This window comes from Falco rusticolus, chromosome 1 (genome assembly GCF_015220075.1).
Source record: "Falco rusticolus isolate bFalRus1 chromosome 1, bFalRus1.pri, whole genome shotgun sequence".
NCBI classification, from domain to species: Eukaryota; Metazoa; Chordata; class Aves; order Falconiformes; family Falconidae; genus Falco; species Falco rusticolus.
The window spans coordinates 75632536-75654237 of record NC_051187.1 but is presented as its reverse complement, the minus strand read 5'-3'; the positions used below and the strand labels follow the sequence as shown (position 1 = coordinate 75654237).

Sequence of the window (21702 nt, the reverse complement as noted above, 5' to 3'; positions counted from 1 at the left end):
GTAGTGATGAATGCTCCGTCTCCATTGGAAACCAAGCCTAAACATACTCCTGTAGCCACAGCTCAACTGTGCTACCAATGGAAGTTGCTGGCTAAGCCTGTGAAATAACGCTCAAGCCTAAAGCAGTGAAATAAAAGAAAGCGGTAAAGTTGCAGTGTCTCGTGAGCCTTCGTTCAGCCTTCAGTCCTACAAAGGAAACCTCTCATTGCTTTAGAAGGGTCCCAGTTCTTTTCCTTTTTGTCTGGCCCTGAAAAGCCAGAGCAGTTTTGTGACTTGCTTTGTTGAGACTGTCAGCCTGCTCTCTTCGAGAGGCTGCCGCTGTCCTGGCGGCTTCTGCTGGGGGGGAAACGGGAAAGAAAGATTCTGCATCAGCAATTCCATTCGTGTTGCCTTCCTTCCCTCCTTCCCAGCACAAAGGTGGTTTTGTTTGTGCTCAAGAACCAACTAAAGAGTCTGGCTGTGAAATGAGCCCTCCTCTGGAGGAAAGGGAAGGAGTGGAAGATGTAGCATACAAGTGCCAGGCACAAACTTCTACCCACTCCCTCCTCCAGGTCAGGGGCTAGAGGTGGCTTTTGTGTTAGCTGGCAGTTGTGGCATTTCACACAGCTGCAGAGCAGCTAATGGGGCAGCAGTTGCTGTTTCGAATCCTTGGCAGAAGTAATTTAGTAAACTGGAATATTCTATTCTAATTTTGTGCTGTAATTAGATAGAAGAGAACTTGAAAGAAAAGGTGCTTCCCATTCGTTGGTGTAACACAGGGAACAGCTGAGTATTTATCATTTGCTCACATTGGTGTTTATTACAATTCGGAATGTTTGGTGCTGTCAAAAAGGTGGGTGGGAGAAGAGCACTTAACCCTTGCAGCTAACACCCACCTGGGCGTCTCAAGATGGGCATTACTTGAGCAGACTGAATAGCATTAGACTCATTGAAATAAAAATTCTCCCGATAATTCCCACTGGTGTGTAGCCTCTGCTGATAAAACAGGTTCTGCCCCTGAAAAGCTCTCACTCATATTGCTTGTTTCTTGTGTAACCAAGGATTTGCAGGATCAGAGAAGTATCTGCATTATTCTTCTTCCTGTCAGAGATGAGGTAGGTAGAATGAATATAGGGGAGTCTCCTGTGTGCAGTAGTCTTATGAAAATATAGCCACAGGCAAAGCACTGCTGAGCGCATTTCAAGGTTTAGACTACAGCAATAAGAGGATAGGCATGGCCTATGTACCCAGGGCAGTCTGGCTCCAGCATCAGATGGGTAACTGAATGCCCAGCTCTGTGCTTAAATCCCTCGGGCAATAATGGAGGAAGTTCAGAGGAATGTGTGTGTTTCCTTTTGCCTCTGCAACAGACAGTGGTTTACATATTTTGAGGAAAGAAGGTGTAATGCCTCTGTAAGAAATGCCGAGGAAGTGAGCGCACCTGGAAGTTGTCCAGTGTTGTTCTTGATGAGCTTGGTGCCCTTTCTCAGGCTCAAGGCTATGGAATTCGCAAGATAATCAGCCACCTAATCCTCAGCAGCTTTGTATGCTCAAGCAAAGGTATACGATACAGAATGTCTGGCTAATTAGCCATGACAATCCCTTTCCAGCTTTTTTGGCTAAAAATGACTTAGAGAGCTGACCTTTGTCTCTGGTGCCTGGTGCTGCTAGTTAGATGCTGGCTTGAGGGTGAAATGGAGAGAAAGCACGGTCGGTCTCTGCCCCATAGCCGCCTGTGCAGCAAGCCGTGGAAGAGGCTGCTGTCTGTGGAGCCGCTCTCCATTGGAGGAGCACTCCAGTTGAACTGGTTCATCCCAGTGCTGTTGATGAATCTTCCGAAAACATCACATGAGAATCTGTTTATAATGGAGTGAGGAAGAGTGGAAGGAAATAAGGGTGAATGAACTATTTTATTTAAAAATTAGTGCATGCTTTCAGTGAAGGTCTGTTTTTTCCCTGTGAGCTTGCCAACATCCCTTAATTCATATCACTTAGAATAAAATGACTTCTGGGTGTAAGGAAGATTTGAATTGTCTTTTCTGTATCGCTAAATAATGATTACCTGGGGAGATACAAAATGTAAATTGGAAATGAATAAGGTATAGCTGGTAATATATTAGATGCATTATCTCCAATCTGAGGCCTTCAGTCAAAAGGGAAGGTCGTCTGTTATGATTAAAGAGCACTGCAGCAGCTATTTATGTTTGAATTTTTCCTCTTTTTTGAGTTGAATTTTATTCTCATAAACAGTGCAGCACTTTTCTAAGGAGACATGTGTCATGGCTTTTTCTTAGACTTCCTAAATGATATTATTTTGTGATATAACTTATGTGATAGAGGAATCCGAGGATCTGTACTTTGCTGATTGATTGATTTTTCACTAGTTTTCTGGAAGTGTTTATTTTTTCCCTTTACCTTCTTTTCTGAACAATCTCACTTTGTACAACTGCTGTGTGGACAATTCAAACCATGAAAGCATTAAGCTTCACTTCCAATAACCTATGTTCCTGTGTTGGAATTGAACTTTTTCTTTTCTTCCACATAAATCATTACAATTTACCTTACATTATGCTGAGTGAGTCAGACAGCAGTGCAGGAGAGGTACTAAATAGTCCCATGAAGTATCCCTCATGCTTTGTTGAATGACAGAGGGCATGTTTCTTAAACTCCAGACCTCATTTTTCACATTTAGAAAATAGAGTTGGAATTATTGATGGTAATAATGTCTAAGGCAGCAAATCCTAGTTAGTTGGGGCAAGATTGTACTGGACAAATGCGCTGCAGCAAAAGGAGTATGGCATGCCTCAAATTCCTCTCCAGATATTCCCAATGAGAACAAAGAAACTGGAAGCAGATGGAGACTTCTCTCTTCTCTCCGGTCTGCTGAAGTGAAGCAGGACTGCTTGTAGTCGATCTCCTTATAAACCTCTGGGTTTGTCTTCCTGTGGAGCAAGAGGGAATCTTTGAAGCTTTGTGTCTCCCAGGGCTAGGACACTTCTGCACTGCTGAAGTCTGGGGTTAGTGGATGAACCATCCACCAATGAAGTTCATAAGCAACAGTGGAATTGCTATTTAATTGATCTTGGCTTTTCTGGTTGTTAATTATACTCCTCCTATGTTTTTTCATGTTTAAGTTGTGTCATTACACCTAACAAAATGTTTGTTGTTACCTGCTGTGCTTTTGAATAATTCATGGATTTCGTATGCAATTTGGGACCATCATAAGTACTCCCTGGAGAAAACAAAAGGTTTCTTTGCTGGTTTTATCTATTTGAAGGTGAATGGAATGCAGGTTCTGCCTCCTATGGTCTTTTTTCAGAAAGTTAATTTTGAATCACCCAAGAAAATTAAAGAAAGCATAATGAAGGTATGATATACATAAAATGTTTGACATATTTTTATGAAATAGCTTGCAAGATAAAAGCAACCTGAGTAAATCAGCCCAGGACCTCCATAAACAACAGTCTTGGCTGTACTTTGAGTTAATAATTTCCACAGATGTAGCCAATGACAACATTGTGTTTATCCTATGGCAGTGTTACTGCAGCTCTCCATTTCATTTCCTTTTTTTAATGGATGAGTTAACCAAATCTAAAAATAAAAATCTATTTTTTTCAATTACAACAGGGGTTTTCTTCCATGAGTTTTGTGAGTTGCCCTGGAAACAGGAAAACACTGAAGGTCAGAAAAATAGTGTCGTGCCAGCCATTGTTCCCAGTTTTCTGTCCCATGTTAAATGATATGGCTGAGGAGTCCAGCTGTCAGTTGATACTGGTAGGTGACTTCTGAACAAAGATAGGTGTTTTATGTTTGTTTTGATTAGAAGAAAGTCATCGGGAGTACTCCACAGTGAAAAGTCACTGTGTCAGAAAAGCATTTTTAAAAAATGCTGGCCTGGCATGTGCTCTGGAGTTGCTTCACTCTGTGCTTCATCACAGTCTCAGGATTGCATTGACTCCATCTTTGCACAGTCTGTATCAGCCAAGATCTTTCAGAGTGCAAGGCTGAAATCTTCTTTCCGTCTGTCTTCACAGATAGTTATGGAATATTTTCTCCTTTTTCCAAGTGATGAAAATGCTGGTCCTCTGAACATGAAGCAGACCAGTTTAATGTTAAAATAAAGGTCATTCCTAAAGGTTAACTGCCTTATAAATAGCCAGATTGTTCCCTCACTCACTACAAGTTTGCAATCTGCTTAATATATGCACAGTCAGGGAAAAGCTGTAACTATAATGCTAAAAGCAGACGCTTGGAACTATTGCTCTTGCTTTTCCTCAGCTTATGCAACTGCAGTAGTTTATTGCCAACATAACTGTTGTGTCCTAGTACTTTGGGCTTCATCTTTAAGTCTCCTGAATACGCTGTTCCCATTCCAACACTCTTGAACAGATCTGTGTGAGGAGGGTTTGCAAGACCAAGTTGTTAACCAAAAGCCACAAATACATCACTGCCTGCCTCAGCCATCAGTCTAGAACTGAGCTAGCTCATGAACTTATGCCAGCTGAACTCCTGGCTGAAAAAACACTAGTAACCAAACATTGTGGTCATAAGAAGCTTACCCCTGAACTCTAACCCAGACAGATCACTCCACCTGCTTCTCCCTTTGCAGATGACTGAAGTTCCCTCCTCCAGAGGTTTTCCAGGGAGTCTTGCTGATTTTTCAACTGCAGCTTTCTGTCCATTGATAGGTGTTCTTTTCTCATCTGCCTGTTCAAAGCAGAGCCTAAACATGCAGAGGTTATCTGTATCCATAGCCTTCCCTCTGCAGACAGACCCAGAAGAGCTCTGGCAGTAAAAACATTCTTGCTCCACAGGTGTGTAAGTCCACCGAAGGTGATTAGGTGATCCAGGAAACTGCTGCCCTCATAAATTCCTGGGACTGTGTGCTCAAGGTATAGTGTCATCTCTGATAGCTGGCTGCCACTGGTGATCTCCAAGAACAACTTATAAAATCATAGTCTAATGCATTAACAAGGTGTAGAGAGAAAGATGTATTTTAGGTAAATTTAGTCAGGAAGTCTTTGAAATTAATTGCTTGAAGTGAGTGGGGAAAGCTGATGGAGTGTGATAGACATACAGAATTTTTTCTCTACTTTCAGAATAGATACTGTTGATTAAGTGGCCTTAGTATAGCACTGCATATATTAACTGAGCATAAAATTGTTCAGTGGATGAGCCTGTTTTGTGGATGAACTTAACAGGCCACGATCTGGGTGTTATTACAGATGCAAATTTAGGAAGTTTTGAAGCTATACTTCTGCAGATAAAACCATTGTTTTTGGTGAACTTGGTATTAAATTATAGTCCTGGCCAAGTGTCAATATTTTAATTTGTGGTTAAAATTGAATTAAAAAAAAAAAAAAAAGTGAAACCATACCTACAGAATGGACTGTTTATTCTGAAAATCCTCAAACTCATGAGTAATGCCAGGGAAATCCTCCTTCACATACGCTACTCAGCATAGGTACCCCAAGAGATGTGGAAGAGTTGTCTGTTATTCAGCCTGCTAGCTGACATGCAAAGTCCTGTTTGGTCTTTCTGGTTTGTGCTTGTTGGTCATGCTGACTTGTCTGCTAGAACAGCCTCTGATTTTTCTTTGGTGCTGTTCTGGACACTGTCTACCATTCTGCAGGCATGGGCTACATGTCTTGTTCCTAGTATATCACCTTGCATTTAACCGTGTTAGATCTTTTGTAGAACATCAGTGATTTCATTTCCATGCTGGCCAGAGGCTGGAGTTACAATTTAGAGCTACCTTCTTGATCTGGAACTGGGATGTGCATAGATGTCTACATGTATTTGATACCTGAATAAAACACATAGTGGTGCCTACTGCAGTAGGTCAAATCTGTTGTTCTCAAGTACGAGTGCTTGTCACGGACCTATGCATATTTCATTTCAGCATGAGAACTGGGTACCTGCTGTTGACTTGTGTCACCTCCCCTTCACAATACCTTTACCTAGTTTTGATAGAGAGAAGACTTCTACAACATCCAAGTCTGGATGGAGTCTCCTGCATGCTGTGTCCTGTGGACATTTGTGAAGTCCCTGACCATTTCCATGACCATTTCAGAGGGGTGACTGGTGGTGGATGTGTGACAAAATGGAAAAGGTCAAAGGAAAAGGCAGAGCAAGAAGCAGCATATGAAAGAATTAAGTCACCAGTTAACAACTGAACTTAAACCACTATATTAAAATACAGCTAACATGAATTAACTCAAAATCTTTTCTTCTCAGAAGCGAAACTGCACTTGAATGGATGGGCACTGGTGAATTAAAAAAAAAAAAAAAAAAAAAAAGCCTCATGAAAATGATCCACTGTGTCTGATTGTAAGCACCAGGTTGAGAACATGTAACAATTAAAGGTCTTTGGGAAACTGAAGGCTGAGATTTCAGTGGGTCTCCTTTAATAGGAAAAAAAGATGAATATGAGCCTTTGGTGAACAGCACACAAGGTTATGTAGCAGTCACAGCATATTCTGTTTTACTTATTTGGGACAGAGCACCAGATGCATCACTGTTACATAAGCCTGCTGACCTGCATATAGAGCTTTGTGGCAACAGGAGTTTCAGAAAAATAAATCCTGTTCAGCTTAGCCAATAGGAAGATACAAAATTAGTGTCTTTTTAAGTTTTGTTGATTTCTCCTTGCTCTCTGTGGAGCTGTCTGGATATACGGGTATGTTAGAAGGGGAAAACCCCACAAAACATGTTATTCCCTAAAGGGCTTGGTTTTGAAAATAAAATTGGGAGGGCATGAATACCTGGGATGAAGAGGAAGAGTGAGGAGGCAATGACTGTGATGAAAGCTCAGTCTGCTGAGTAATGGTGCAATCTGTATGTTTAGGGAATGGGACCACAAGATGTGTTGTACACCAGCCATAACAGCCTGTTATTTAAGTGGTGCAGCATGAAAAAAAGATCATGCCATTTTGCAGAGGATTTTGATATATTTGTTTAGTTTTATTTTATTCCAATTTCAAATGGAGTATTTTTTCAATTTTAAATGAATAGGATCGAAGATTTTCAGTTGGAAGGGTCCTACAATGATCATCTAGTCCAAAGTTAAAGACATGCAGAACTGGAGACATCAGAAGCTCTGGGGTCCCCAGCTTGAGGAATTCTGTCTGGATCCTCTGGCTGCCTGGGATGCCAAGAAGTTGCACATTTCCAGAGCTTCCAGGCTCTTGCTTCTTTTCTTTCTGCCTGGTGGGCTAACAGAGAGCTGGCAGCCTCGGAGTTTATGAGCAGGGATACACTGCTCTGAGTTTCTTGGCATCGTGCCTAATGAGATCTGTAGAGGAGCCAGCAGCTTAGGAGCTCTGCAATCTCTGAGACAATCCTGGAGCAATAAATTCTTTCAGACTCCCACTCTCTGTCAATCTGTCAGGAGTACTGTTGAAGAACAGGGAAGGGGACCTGGCAGGAAATCAGGTGTGATTCCTGCAGCCTGATCAAAATCAAATGTTCCATTCAAAATGTTTCTGACCACTTTTAGTCATCCCACACAGAAACACTAACATATCAGCACCTGACCTTGGAGGTCCTGCATCCCCTTACTTTAGATGTAATGGGTGCAAAGCTTGAGGAAGAAGAGAGGATGAAGAGATGTTTAGACCATCTTAGTATCCTTGCAGTGGGGATGCAGGTCAGCTGCAGCTCTTCCCAGAGCACTAGACTGCCTATAGTCAGGTGGCCTACAAATCCCAGCTCTCCTGACGGTATTGGAGGACATGGTGATTCTAGGCAGGCTCTTGACTGGTAGAATGCTAATATGATGGTACTGGAAAGGCAAGTGAAATACTTGTTGGCACCCTGTGCTTTTTCCCATGCTCACTTTATAATTGATCTTGAGGCCTGTGTCTGAGTAGAGATATTGGTCCAAACGGGAGAATTGTCCGGGCACACATGTCCCAAGCATATACTTAAAATTCGATACAGATATTTCCAATATAAGCGATAGCAGCCTAAATGTTACTGTAATTTATTCTTACAATCTACAGCTACACTGATGTTTCAGCAGCCGAGGGTCTTTGCAGGGCAAGCATCTCTTCGTTTTACTGGCCACAGAGCAGGAGGATGATAATACAACCGGCCTTGTGGCTCACTGTCATGGCTGTGGCCCTGCAGGGTGAATTAGGACTAATGATGCAATGCAAAATTGCCCAAATGACAGAGAGAATCTGGGCCACTGCATTCATCTTGTCTGATTTCCACATTTTTCAGTGCTCAGGGGGACAGGATTATAACCAAGTTTGACTCCCTGCTATGTAGGTCATATGCTGTATGCTGAATCCTCTACCACGGGGGTAGAACTGGACCAGGGAAACTTGTTTTGCCTCTGTAAATACTGATGGGGATAGCAAATGTGTTACCTTTATTAGTAATTTTCAAGTAGTTAAATTTGGGATAAAACCATTTAGATTTTTACTGCTAGTGGTGCATAAAATATGTTGCAGTGACAATGAGTTGCAGTTATTAAACCCTGTGGTCTTTGCTGCCTCTGAGCAAAATTCGCTGTTGGTCTGGAAGCTTTCAGGGTGACGAGTCTGGCTCTGCCCTGGGATGTTCAACAGCACCATCGCCTTAGCACTCCTGCGACCAGGGCTGTGCATGCACTGTCTCTGGCAGTCAGGGCTGTGCAGGCTGACACACAAATCTGCTGTACGCTGATCTGGGAACAGGGTGAGGAAGTAACCACAGAGAGCCTATGATTTGCTTACAGACTTCCAATGACACTGCTTTGATAACTACTTAAAAAATAAAAAAAATCCAAACTACTCTAGCCATTATTCTGGCTTGCAACAGGCTTTTGGAAAGATCAAGCAAGGAAAACAAAGCAAAACTGGAAAGCTCAAATATTTGTGTGCTCCTGTCTTCTTAAGCTTTTGCTATGGGTACAGAACAACTAGAAATCCTCTTCCTCAGATGCTACTTAATCTATTCTGGATGTGCATATATCACTTTCCCCTGCATGGTTGGAGGGGTAGTGGGATATAAAAATGCTTTGCTGAAATGTGAATTCACTTGCCCGTTTTTTTAGGCTGACAGCAGCAAGGCAAACCTGCTGATCGGTTACTTGTATGACTGTGCATTTTAGAGGGAGATATTTCATTGTTACTGCTGCAGCTCCCTTGCAGCAATTAAAAAACAAATGTGTCTAAGGAGGAGGCAGGAGGCAACAACTCTGAAAGCATCTTTGGTGAATAAACATTATACTCTAAATATACAAGTTGCTGCTGATTTTCCCAGTCTCCTGTGAGTCATAAAATCTTGTTTTATATCGAGTGGGCCATTCTTAGTGACCTTGACTTAAAAAAAAAAAAAAGCCTGTGACTCCCCCTAAGTCAAATAATTTAAATGAATGGTTTTCTATAGGACATTTGTCGTGCTTTTCAGATCATTAAAATTCCTGAAGGACAATGAGCATGTCTGCATTTGCAGGCATCACTGCTGTCCCCAGGACAAAGCCCCTGGCCCAAAGGTTGGTGTGGCTTAGATGAGTGCAACCCTTGGTCTTCTGAGCAGCCTTTATCCATGCAAATGTGAACAAGACTGCCTGGGAAGATCATCTGGTAAAGAGATAGCGTGCTCCAAAGACTGAAGGGCTCACATGGACTCTGCTTCCAAGGACCTTATGTGGTCCTGCTCACAATTTGTGCTTTTCAATCCCAGCAGGTCTTTCAGATGATTGTACTTACCTCCTTGGCTTCCTCAGCATCTTGCACAGCCCAGGGTGCTGCTCTGGGGTACAGGCTTTCCCCTCGTAGTCTGTTGATTCACTTTGTAACGTCTTGCTGTGAGGAGGTTGAATCCAACTCAGGATATGAAGCATGGTTTTACAACATCCATGGCTGTTATCTACTGCAAATATACCTGTTCCAGTGGCGTTCTACTACTGGTCTGTGAAACTGATATTGCACATTACCAGCTGAACCTTATTAAGATTTCAATGTTCAGGATGCCTCTCTGAGAAACTGTAAGGGAAAGGAGTGGCCCAGCAGCCCAAAAGGTTTGGAAATAACCAGGCTGACCATGCCTCTATTGCATGTTTTTGCAGGGTGGCTGTGGGACTGTTGTGGGTCAACCTGGCTGTTGCATATTCATTCCTGGAAGAAACACCATATGTCCCAGTTGTAACTGGATGTATTAAGGGGCTAAGGCACACAATGAAGTATAATAGATGTAAACTATTTGTTCTGGTTGTTGCTACTGTCTTTTATTGTTGGCAATTTTCTGACAGTGCTCACTTCTTTAACTAATCTCTGCAACATGCACATGATAGGGATTGTCTCCATTTTTTACTTGTCAAGATAATCCTTCTGGATTTTGCTTTTTCATTGTGCTGAATTGCATTATTGTTTTGACATGTTTCTCAAGAACAATACGCCCGCCATATAGAAGGTGCTACTCTGGCATTGTATTTGGACATGTCATGCTGTTATTGTCTCTACAGTGTAAGGTTAACTAATTTGTATTAACCTTTAAATCCATTATAACTGTCTTAATGAGAGAGATGTAAATAACACTAAGTTCATGTCCTCGATTTACCTTAGCACAAAAAAAGAGCCTATATGTCATAAGTGCTGTTAGATCTTCAAGGCTAGTAAAAGCTCTGGAGTAAGTAGATCAGGAAGCGCCTGTACAAGAAAATTGAATCAGTAAAGTAAATGAGGTCCTGTGCAAGATGCTTTGAATACAAGGGTGTTTAAATTGTTTCTTATTTTAAATTGGAATAGGGCCACTCTTTAATTAGGACTAGCACTGGGTGAACTCTGTCATCAAAAAAAAAAAAGATTCCAGCTGGTTTTTCCTTTTTTTGTGTATCTCAACAATCTGTGATCAGACTTTGAGGTTTCCTAGTTAAACTGTTGGACTGCTTCATATCAGTGTGTTTCACCCTAAGTTTGGCAAGCTGGCTTGCTTTGGCTGCGTTTTCAGATTTTGGGTCAGGAATTGATCTCATAAGTGTGTATGTTACTGCTGCCTGCCTGCGAAGTTGTGGAATATTTGATGAACAGGAGGTTAGACATTGGGATTCTTCTGTAAGCGTTTGCATCTCAAAGCTGCAAAGGATTGCAAGGATAGCAAGGATATTTTTCTAGAAGACAAATTCCAGAATGTTGCTCAGCACAGCAGTGAATTTAACTATTCATGCACATCTGTAAGATTCACATTTGGAACTCCTGTTCATGGTGGTTACCCAACCCTAATTAAGACTCTTAAATTGTTCTTCTCCAAACAGTATGAAAATGAGTGTGTGTGTGACATTTTTTTGAAGAGTTCCATAACATGAAATAGCAGCACTGCTTGTATTTTTTATATTGACCATGTTTAACTCTTAATGAAACGAATGTCTTTTGCATAGAATGTAATTAAGACAAACCTCATTCATCACTGCATGAATTCGTTTTATCAGAGTAATACCATTCGTTTCATGAGAAAGGAACTGGCATAAAACCAGAGCAACGACGTTGAATCAGATTTATAGATGTAACACTACTTAGTATTTAATAGCTTTATTAAGCACAAAAATGTAGAATAACATGATTTCAATTTCTAACAGAAGAGAACATGTTTTATTCATGGTTTTCAACATCCATGGTTGGTTAGTTGGTTGGGTTTTTTTCCCTGGGGTACCATTGGTGTAGCTTTTCCTTTCCTCTGAGGTATAGGCAAGAGCTATCGGCCTTTGGTTATAATTGGGATCAATATGTCTTCATTCAGAGTTTAATGAGATTCACACCTCGAGCTCCAATGTGAATCCATCAATTAGAAACGAATTTTATAAGCAGCAGTTTCTGAATGAAAAGACTACACTGAATACTATTTGATTTTCTTTTTTCCAAACACAGAAGTCAAATGTTTTTGCAAAGACCAGTATGCTCTTGGTTATATAGCATTTCTTTACCGAACAGCTGAGGAATCCTATGTGTATTGTGGCAAAATGCAGCTTTGAAACATTTCCTTTCATGTAATCACTTTCTTTTTTGCCAGTTTTTCTATTTGCACGTAATCAACATTTTTCTAAATAAAGAAGTTTATATTTTAATACAAGCTACTGTAGAACACACATGAAATAATTTACAGTAGATAATTTTCTATTAAAGTCTGTGTGTGCCACAGACACATTGATATTCTTTTATTGATAAAAAGATAAAATGACTAGATGCTCATGATTTTATTAGTTAGACCAAGTAAAATATCTGTAACTTCATTACCAAATATGAAAGAACAGCACAAGCCTTCATGCCTAGCATTTTCTCTTATTTGTGCTACTGTAGCTCCAGAATAGTGGTAGAAGCCAGTGTCGCTCTAGTGATACTAAAGAAAGGATAACATGTGACCCTTGATAAGGGCAGAGACACAGCAGAGTGATTCTTTCATATTTTACAGCGGAAGCTCTTTTCAGGTGTTGCATAGTATCTTCTTCAAATATTTGTTCACAATAGCAAAAAAATGTATTTTCTTGCTGGGTATTAAGAAATTTTATTAATTCCTTTAATTTTGCACTTTCTTCAGATTAAATACCTGTAATGATACAAAACAATGGAAATACAGTGTATCTACCCTGTATGTCAGGGCTGAGGTATAGAGCACCCACTGCATACTGGTGACTTTGGATCTTTGATGCTGCATGTTACATACTGAAGAGATGTTCCCAGTATGCACTGACTGCTATTCAGAAGTCAGACTGAAGCAATCGGAGCTGAATGGCTATGGCTGTCCATCACCTAAACCCGCCTCAGATATCTGGAAAGTTAGTAGACATTATTTTTCATATGTTTTTACAGTGATATCACCATGTTTCATGTCTTCTTTCAGATCATCAAAACAAAACAGCATCCTCCTTTTTCCATCTTTATCTTCTCAATGAAGGAACTTTTTAACTTAAAGTCTTGTGTGGGCATTTGTTAAGGTGGGACTTGATGATCTTAAAGGTCTTTTCCAACCTAAATGATTCTATTATTAATTAAAATAGAACAGGGACTCTCTGAAGATGCCATAGAGATTTTAGGAATGTGTGTACAGTCCGGAGCTGTTTGGGATTTTTTTCTTTTCAGCCCTGCTGCTGGTTGTCCTTAAAGTCTCTATACTGGCTCATTTCTCTCCGACTCGGATGCATGCTCTTGAAGCTTTTTGCAAAGCTTTTACTGCTGCACCTGCTTAAGGGGAGGGAGATGGCTTCCATCCCGTGCTTTGCAAGGGGCAGAGACCACGGACTCTGGCAGTGGATGCAGAGCTCTGCTCTCTGGGGAATAGATTGGAGTGGAGGAGTTAAACAGGACAGCCCTCTTCAGGAGGAGGTGTGGGTGCTCGGCACTAGTTCTGTTCCACCAGTATGAGCGAAGGTGGGTGAGCTTGTGCAGACCAGTCAGTACCATTTTGATCATCATATTCTTTGTATCGTCTGTCTCTGAACAAGCTGAGCAGGCCAGGGGAGAGCAATGGCCTTGGCTGGCAGCATGGGCACCCTCCAAGCTTCCTTAGAAATGTTAGTTTAGGCGCTTGGGGGAATAGACCACTTGCTCCATGAGGAGAGGCCACGGGATCTAGGCTGAAGAACAGCCAGCTCTGGGTGGACATCACAACAGCCTCCCTGAGCCTTATGAGGAACTGAGAAGATGGAGCTGAACTCTTCATGGTGGTACATGGTGAGAGGTAAAACACAGTGGGGGGAAGTTAAAACAAAAGAGGTTTGGACTGGATATAAGAAAAGCATTTCCCTCATGAGGACAGCCCATCAAGGGGACAGGCTGCCCAGGAAGGCTGTGCATTCTCCATCCTGGGAGGTTTTCAGAATTTCACTAAGCCCTGAGCAAACTGCTCTGACATCAGAACTGTCTCTGCTTTGAGTAGGTTGATCTAAATGACCTTCTGAAGTTCATTCTTATGATCTTACAGTTTTCTGATACTTAGCAGATGATGAACAAGGATAGGTGAGGAGGACTGGAAGCAGCTAGAACAAATAGATGCTGGCAGCTCACAGAGGTGGTAAAAGATTGGAGAGTATCAACTGAGTGCGTGAAAGTGGGTTGCTGGTCTTTGTTATGTTGGAAACTTTTTGGCCCTGGCTTAAAGAGTAGTGCACAGTCTTAGCACATTTATGTTCCAAGGTTCCCTTTAAGGCTACAATGTCATGAAGAAATCAGTTTTGTTTAATGACCTGCATTAGCAATTCTTTGTATTGGTGACTGAAATTGATTTTGCTTCTGATGCAAAGGAACATGAGCTCAGCCTCCACACCATTGCTCAAGCATGTGCTTTAGCCCTAACAAAGAATGGGAGGCCAGCAAATTTCTAAGCATCAGAACACCCATGCAAAAACTCTTAGGTCCACTATTGATAAAGACTCAGCTGATTTTTAATCACTATGATGCATGGTTGGGAACCGCACCTTTATGCTTAAGCACTGGAAATGCTTGGTCGAACTTCTTCTTTGGTAAAGTGACATCATGAAGACCCTTTTTATTTTCCTCAAGCATTTCACAAAAAAGGCTTCCTCCTTGACCAGAGTAATTACAAAATGATTCAGTAGTCATTTATGTTGTGATACTGCTTAGTTAGATAAGTGGTATGAAGGAAAAGAATAGGAGAAGAGGGAAGGATAAATATGCCAAAGAAATAAGACTGCAAGGAGCACAAAGTTTCCAAAAGACTTGGAGCAGAGAATAAAAGAAGGGATAAATAATGTCACATGGGAAGGAGCAAGGACAGAGGAAGAGGATGAAAGGAACATGAAGGAGAAAGTGAAGACTCTGACAAAAACAAGAACAGAAATATAATTGACAGCTAACATTTAAAGAAAAAATAATAAAAATGGGAGGAAATATTGTGCAAATAATTACTTTTACATTTGTAAATGCTCCCTAGTCCAGCAGTATATGTTTGGCAAATACTTTTTATCCTGGACTTTGGAAAATTGGAGAACTTGGTTTAAATTTCCATTAGTGGATAACAAAAGATGTGGTCACTAAAGTACAAAAAAAAATTATCATTGAATGAATGAACTTTGAATCAAATTTCCACTATTCTAGCCACACCAGTTTTCACGCCTCATACTTTGGGGGCATTTTCCCCTTTGAACAGGTTGGTAAACTGACAACTGGTAGCAATAGGTAGCTCCTGTGCAAGCAACTGAAGGACTTCAGTTGCAACCTCTCTGTCTTCTAAAGTAAGGCTAAGTTTTAGGAGGGCCTAGGGTTATACCCTTCTGATCCCCCCCAGCTCCTATGCACAGCAGTGGGATCACAGAGAAAAGACTTTGTGTATGAGTAGAAGGGGAGAGATAGGAATGTATTTCAGCCCATCCCAGAATACAAGACCAGTTCTGCTGCTACAAAGTCATATTTGTCTCTGTAATATTAATTACAAAAAGGAAAGTGCCTGATGTCCCAAAAAATCTTTGGAAGCTGTGGCTAGCAAAGGCTGTGTGTTCTGTTGGATCTTGTTTTGATTGCACTTAGACTACAAAGACATTAATCAAATTAGATGATCCATGGATACTCTAGTAGCACTCCTTTTCCTTGCCTGGAGACAAGAATGAACCACAATGGACTTCATTTGTTTGCAGTACAGCCTGGGGCTCCATTAGATCACGGAATAAGAAAAAAATCCAAAAATTGTTTTGTTTAGATCTACCTACATCAGAGGCAGAGATAATGTATAACGTCTTAAGAAGCTGCAGAAAGATTCTGGTGTTGTTTTGAGTCCGAAACAAGTTTGAACGTTTGCCGCCTTCTGATCCAAAATGGAGATCTGAACTAGGGCTCTAAATGCCTCTCATCACTAGGACTCCTAAAAGTGCCGCTGCCCAGCTGGCACTCTCCTGGCTCAGTTACTGACTTTTGCATACCTCACTGGTTTTGTGTCCTACAACATCCCATCTAGCTGCTTCTCAAAAAATAATGGCCTCCCCTTTATTACTCTGCCTCACTCTGCAGGACTTTTTTTCAGTTCCCTTCATGCCTGGAAAAATCTTTCCATCCCAAAGTACAAGCCATAACGGCTCTCTTCTTTTCCAGTTTTCAATTTCTCTCTTTTGTGGGGCATGTTGGTGAAGGGGACATGTTTTAGTAATGACAGTTAGTTGCTATCACCGGTTGGTTATCATAAAATAATTAGATTTACCAATTTTTAAAATTCTGTATGCAATTATTATTTCCTATACTCCTGATGTACTAAGGCATATGTTTCTCCAGTAGACGTGAAGTTTTAGTCAGTATTAAGCATACAAGTAGTGCATCACTGGTGATATTTAACAGTAATAATTACAGTCTTAGTGGAAATTGCAAAGCCAGATATATTTTGCAGGCTTTGGAACTTAATATCTGAGGAAGAATTCAAATGATGAATATTGCTCTGAGAAGAGGCATAGAAATATGACTGACTTGGAAGGTTGGATTTGCCATGGCTGTCATCCCTGGGATGAACCTTATCCATGAGACAGCTTCTGTAGATCCCTGACAAGGGGATTATGAAATGGTGTTGGGAAGATGGCAGAGAGTGTGTATTCCCATACTGGTAAATGGATGACAGGAACTTGTTTACAAGGTGGAGCAGCAAAAGGGAAAAGTATGAGATGTGCTTTTGATCTTAAAAGCAGTAAATCATGAGGGAATGTCTCAATGTGTTTTGGACAGTTCAGTTTCTACAGTGTGTTCTCTTACTACTTCTATTATATTGTTTGTATGGAAACACCTAGGCACACTGCTTCCCAAATGTTTTATTTGGACTTTGAATGAATTACAAGTAATTCCTTAAATTGTGAAAATCCAGATACTTATGTCATGGTGGATTTTTTTTTTTTGGTTGGTTGTTTTTTTTTTCCTTTTCCTCTTACCCAGGGAAGAACATATCAGTCACAGAGAAGAAGCAGTACTGCTCTGAAGGAACGATGAAAGGTGCTTTGACCTGGTGGTGACTGCAGCTGCTTCATTATGGGAAGAACTGAGAAGTTGCCTTGAGCTACCATCTGCCACATTTTAGCCACCTCCTGTAGTGGAAGCTGGCCATGTGGGCCAACCCCATGTGTAGTTTGAGTTTTCATTCTGTTTTGTTTTCTTGGGAGCTCAGCATTTGCATTCTAAAGAAATTCTCAAGTATGGATCTCGGTCTTCATGGGTCTGCTTGTGTGGGCATGTAATATATCCAGCCTCATACAGCTTTGAGCATTCCTGAAAAAGAGCCTTTGATGTGAGCTAGGATATTTAGTATTTCTGAGGATGTGGTACCTGAAGGTATGAACTGTTTAGAAAATGAGACAGAACTGCATTTTTGCAAGGGTAAGTAGGAATTGGGAATGTACTTTGCGTGCACTCAGAACATCAAAGCACTGTGTCTTAATACTCTAGATTGATTATTTCAACTACATGAATAGGTCACACTGAATTTAACTTTCAGATAAAGCATTTGCATGCATACATGCTTTTCCTGAAACAGGTGGGTTTGTGCACCCTGCTTGGTAATAGTACACTTGATGCAAACAGGTTTTAACACGTTTTGCAACCCCACTGCACAATACAGATTTAGGCACCCATAACCCCTACTGTTCATGTCTGAGTACCCTTTTGTGAAGGCAGGGAGATGCAAATGCAGGCACAAGACTTGTGGATAAGGGATAATATGGATACATCCATTCCTTCTTTAACTAAAGGCACACAGCACTGTTGAAGTTGGTGGCAATACTTGTGTTAACCGGAATGGAGCAGCCGTGGGTACTGCTCTCTCAAACTGCCTCTTGCGGTGTAATGCACTTTCAGTCTTGATAAGCGTTTTATGACTTGGCTTTCCTCTTTTTTTTTCTTTTTTTTTTCTTTTTTTTTTTTTTCGGATGTTGAGCTAACGGTTACAATGTGCTGTCTTTACAATGCTTGGTGGCCCAGTAATTCCAGATATCCTTTGAAAGGAGGCTGAAGGATAATAAACTGTGGAATCCCAAAACAGATTAATGTAATGTGCATTTCTAGATTATGATTAGTAACAAGATGACATGTTGGCATGGTAACACTTGAAGCTTAACTACAAGTTCTTAAAATAAAGCAATGACATATGTGTAGGTTTCTATCCATTTGCATACCACCCACCTGAAAACATACATAATTTCCACAACACTCAGGCAATTAAACCCCACTTCTTACTTTTGAATTAAGTGTTGAAATAAGACATCATGCCTCTTTCCTAGTATTTATCCATAGTCTCCCACCATAAATTATAAATGTTGATAATGAACCTGTCCATTTTGTAACATCTTAGGCTTTCTGCCTTTTGGTTTCATTTCAAAATGATTAGCACAAGGAATGTAGTACATGCTTCATTCATTGTGGTTTGGACCACGTTGCTATCCTTTAAATTCTGCCACCTCTTAATGTGAAAATTGTCTCAGTGATATTGGAAAAGTCTGTTTCTTAATTAAATTGATAAAGCAGTGGGTGCATTTCATGTGGCTGAAGATCGGGAATTAAAATCCCAACTTTACCTCAATTCATTGTAGGAAAGTGGTAAAATTTTTAATGTGAAATTACTAGCTGAGACAGAGAGGCTAGCTATTATTTTCTAGTTGCCTTATGGTGAAGAGAAAAGTGTTGTCTAGTTGTTACAGAGTCTGTTCGGCTTTCTTTCACTAAGCAGAAGTTAACTTTAATGTTTTCTATATATGGTAAATGTGCCAGAGGATGCTCTACGTGTGTAGTTACTTTGTGTTAAACTTTATCAGAATGCAAAATTGGGCACCTTGTTCTGATTGCTTTATATGCACAATACTGCTTTGACCAAATTCCTTACAGTCAAACTTAAGATGCTGCTAAGTTCTGCGTAGGTAAATACAATCTTCTTCTTCTGTCACTCTAAATAGACAAAATGGGCAGTGTTACCTTAAAGAATATTAATTCTTTGACAGCTTGCTTATTTATGTATACTCTACTCTATAGAGCATCACAGGACACGGAAAATATAGCTTACAGGATTTCCCCAGCTCCTTATGCAACCTTTAAATCCTGAATTCTGTTCTTCACACCACTATGGATGGCAGATGCTGGAAGTACAATGATTGACTCCAGCATGATAATCATGTTACGTTCAGAATAATACAATTGCCAAGAAATATTTCACATGCACAGCAGAGTTCCCAGGATAAGCCTCCTGCTAAGGCATGGCTGATGTTTGTCCTTGTGGCCTTTTAAAAAGTGGAAACCCTGATCTGTGTTTCATAAATCTACCTGTATTTCTTACTTGCAGATGAAGGAATTTAGTATTTGAATTTACTGTGATTGTGGGGTGGAGGGAGGGAGGGACACATGCATGCTTGGTTTTGCCACTAATCCTTTGGAAATCCTTTAGTGCCTTAAGGAGGCAGAGGGGGAACAGACCTTAGGACTACAGAAACTTGTTCAAACCTCTTTCCTGCTTTAGCAGAATTCCTTTAAAATACATTGTGCCTTTGGCTCCAAATATATTTGCATTAGAAATCTGTAGCCATGGGATTATGGACAGGAAGTTTTGCCCCTGCACAAATGTTAGGAAAGAGAGTATACTGTTTCTTATATAGGATGTGAATTAAAAATAGAGCTAACTTAAGTTCTGCCACTGGGATCCATGCATACTAAGAAAGTTGCGAGTTGCAGGTAAAGCCAGAAAAGACAAAAAGAAATAAAAGGAGCAAGTTTAAACATACTGGATGAAATTCTTGTACCACTGGCATGACTGGCAAATTTCCACTGGCTTCCCTGGGACCAAGATTTCATGCTTGCTTCTGTTTGGCTTAAGAAATGCTCACATACGATAGATACTTAGGCATCATCCTCTCTTTAATGTTGTCAATGCACAAAGGAGGGGAAAAGAGAGGTTAGTAGTTGTGGAGACCTGCCTTGATTTGGAGTTGTTGGGATCTGTGGTATACATCTCTATTCAGTATTGTTCCTCTGTGTAACACAGACTCTTGCTATGGGAATATGAATATGCAAATGTAAATTACAATGTGAGAAGTTACTGCGCAGTGTGCACGAACCAATGCCAAACTATGTTTCTCTACTCTCTGAATTGTGGTCTTTTTTAAAAGAAAGGAAAATATAGTTAACAGGTGAAAACCATTCCTGTGCAAAAACAGCCTGTATGAGGCAATTTATGTACTCACTGATGGTCCTAAGCAGATCTTAGGAAAAGTTGAATAAACTTTTAGCCCACGAGCGAATTTTATCTTTTAAGTATTATGAATAATTTGTTGGTACAGAGCTACAAAAAAACAAAAAAAGAAAAAAAAAAAAGAAAGAAAAAAAAAAAAGGCAAAAAAATGAAGGCCTGAAAATCAGAGGTGTGGTGGTCTTCTATTTTGCTCCTGTGATGACAAGGAAGTTTTAAAGTGTATGTAAACAGTTGAAAGAAAATCATTACATGGCTCACAGTATGTAAGAGAAGACCCAGCATGGAACAGATTTTTCTAGCTTGTTTATAAATTAAGCTTCTGTCTTTTGTTTGGGACTTGCAAAAAGAAACCATGTAAATTAAATTAGGAGTAAAGGCGTACTGCAGACATTTGACTGAAACAAAGATATTTCCCCACCTCCTGAGGTATTAATGAGTAGTCTAGGAAGAATAATGTATGGAAATCTTGTCTTTGGAGCTCCAGTGCTGTGCAGCTGTGTAACTCTTGCACGGCCAACGGTGAGATGGTAACCAACAGTCATGACAAGTAGTTGTTAGGGCCACAAACTGGGGTCTGTTTGAAGAGGTGCCAAAGAATGCACAAAAAGGCTGCCGTTTATGATGTGAATATGCACTAAGAATATGTACCAGCTAGATGGGGGAGGGAGGGGTGTTTGTAAATAACTGCAAAAAATTTAAACTCTGACCCATGACCACCTTGTAGCCGGGTGTCAAATTGCTCTCAGCTAAATGAGAAGCTTCAGTAGCATAAGAGAGGCCACTCTTGTTTTAATCAGTTCCATTAAAACCTTCTGGATAACTTTTCAGCAAAGATCTCCACTCTAAGACATTTGTCATGGATATCAACTGTACATATGTATTAATTTTCAGTGTAACTAGGGAGGATACAGAATTGTAATGGAGTCACAATGTCTACTTGATGATTATCACAGATTTGTAACTCTCACTTAAATTATGTAAGATATGTTGACATTTTATCTTGTTAACAAGATGTATTTTTCTATGTTAGTTAAATGTATAATTTGTATAATTTTGTATATTAAATGTATGCATATTTTAAATTAAAATCTTTATAATTTTAATTATTTTAACTCTAAAATGGTGGCAGAGCTTCTGAAATATAGCTGTAAATACAACTTTATCCGTGGACAGCAACCCAGGAAGTCTCCATTTTGAAGAAGGGGCCACCTGGTCTCCTAACAGGATAAGGAGGCTGTTACGCCTGAGCTCTTGCTCCTCTCAGTGGAGCAGCTGCCATCCAGCTTTTGCTGATTTAGCAGAATTACTATGAATTAGGAGAGTACCACTCTCAGGCAGGGCGGATCACTGCTCAGGAAGTGGGAAACCTGAGTCTTCCCCAGATTGTGGGGTTCTGGATCCACGGTTCCTACATGCCAGGAGACAGTCCAAATCACCAGTCCATGGGATAGGGTTTTGTGGGGTGAGGAGGACACCACAGCCAGAGATACAACAGTCATGTAGAGCAGAGAGAGGGAGACTGACTCAGTAACTTAGCAGCTCAAATCACTCCTCTGGGAGAAAGAAAACTTGGGTCTCTTTCCC

At 40.5% G+C, this 21702-nt stretch overlaps 1 protein-coding gene across 2 annotated transcripts in view; it reads left to right on the top strand.

Annotated features, from left to right (window-relative positions):
• The window catches only part of JAKMIP1 (janus kinase and microtubule interacting protein 1), a 247902-nt gene extending 228659 nt beyond the window's left edge, over positions 1–19243 (top strand). For both annotated transcript variants that reach the window (XM_037385126.1, XM_037385097.1), the window contains exon 16: positions 16827–19243. The gene's annotated coding sequence lies outside the window, so the exon portion shown is untranslated. The remainder of the gene's footprint in view (positions 1–16826) is intronic.
• Positions 19244–21702: the final 2459 nt, after the last annotated feature.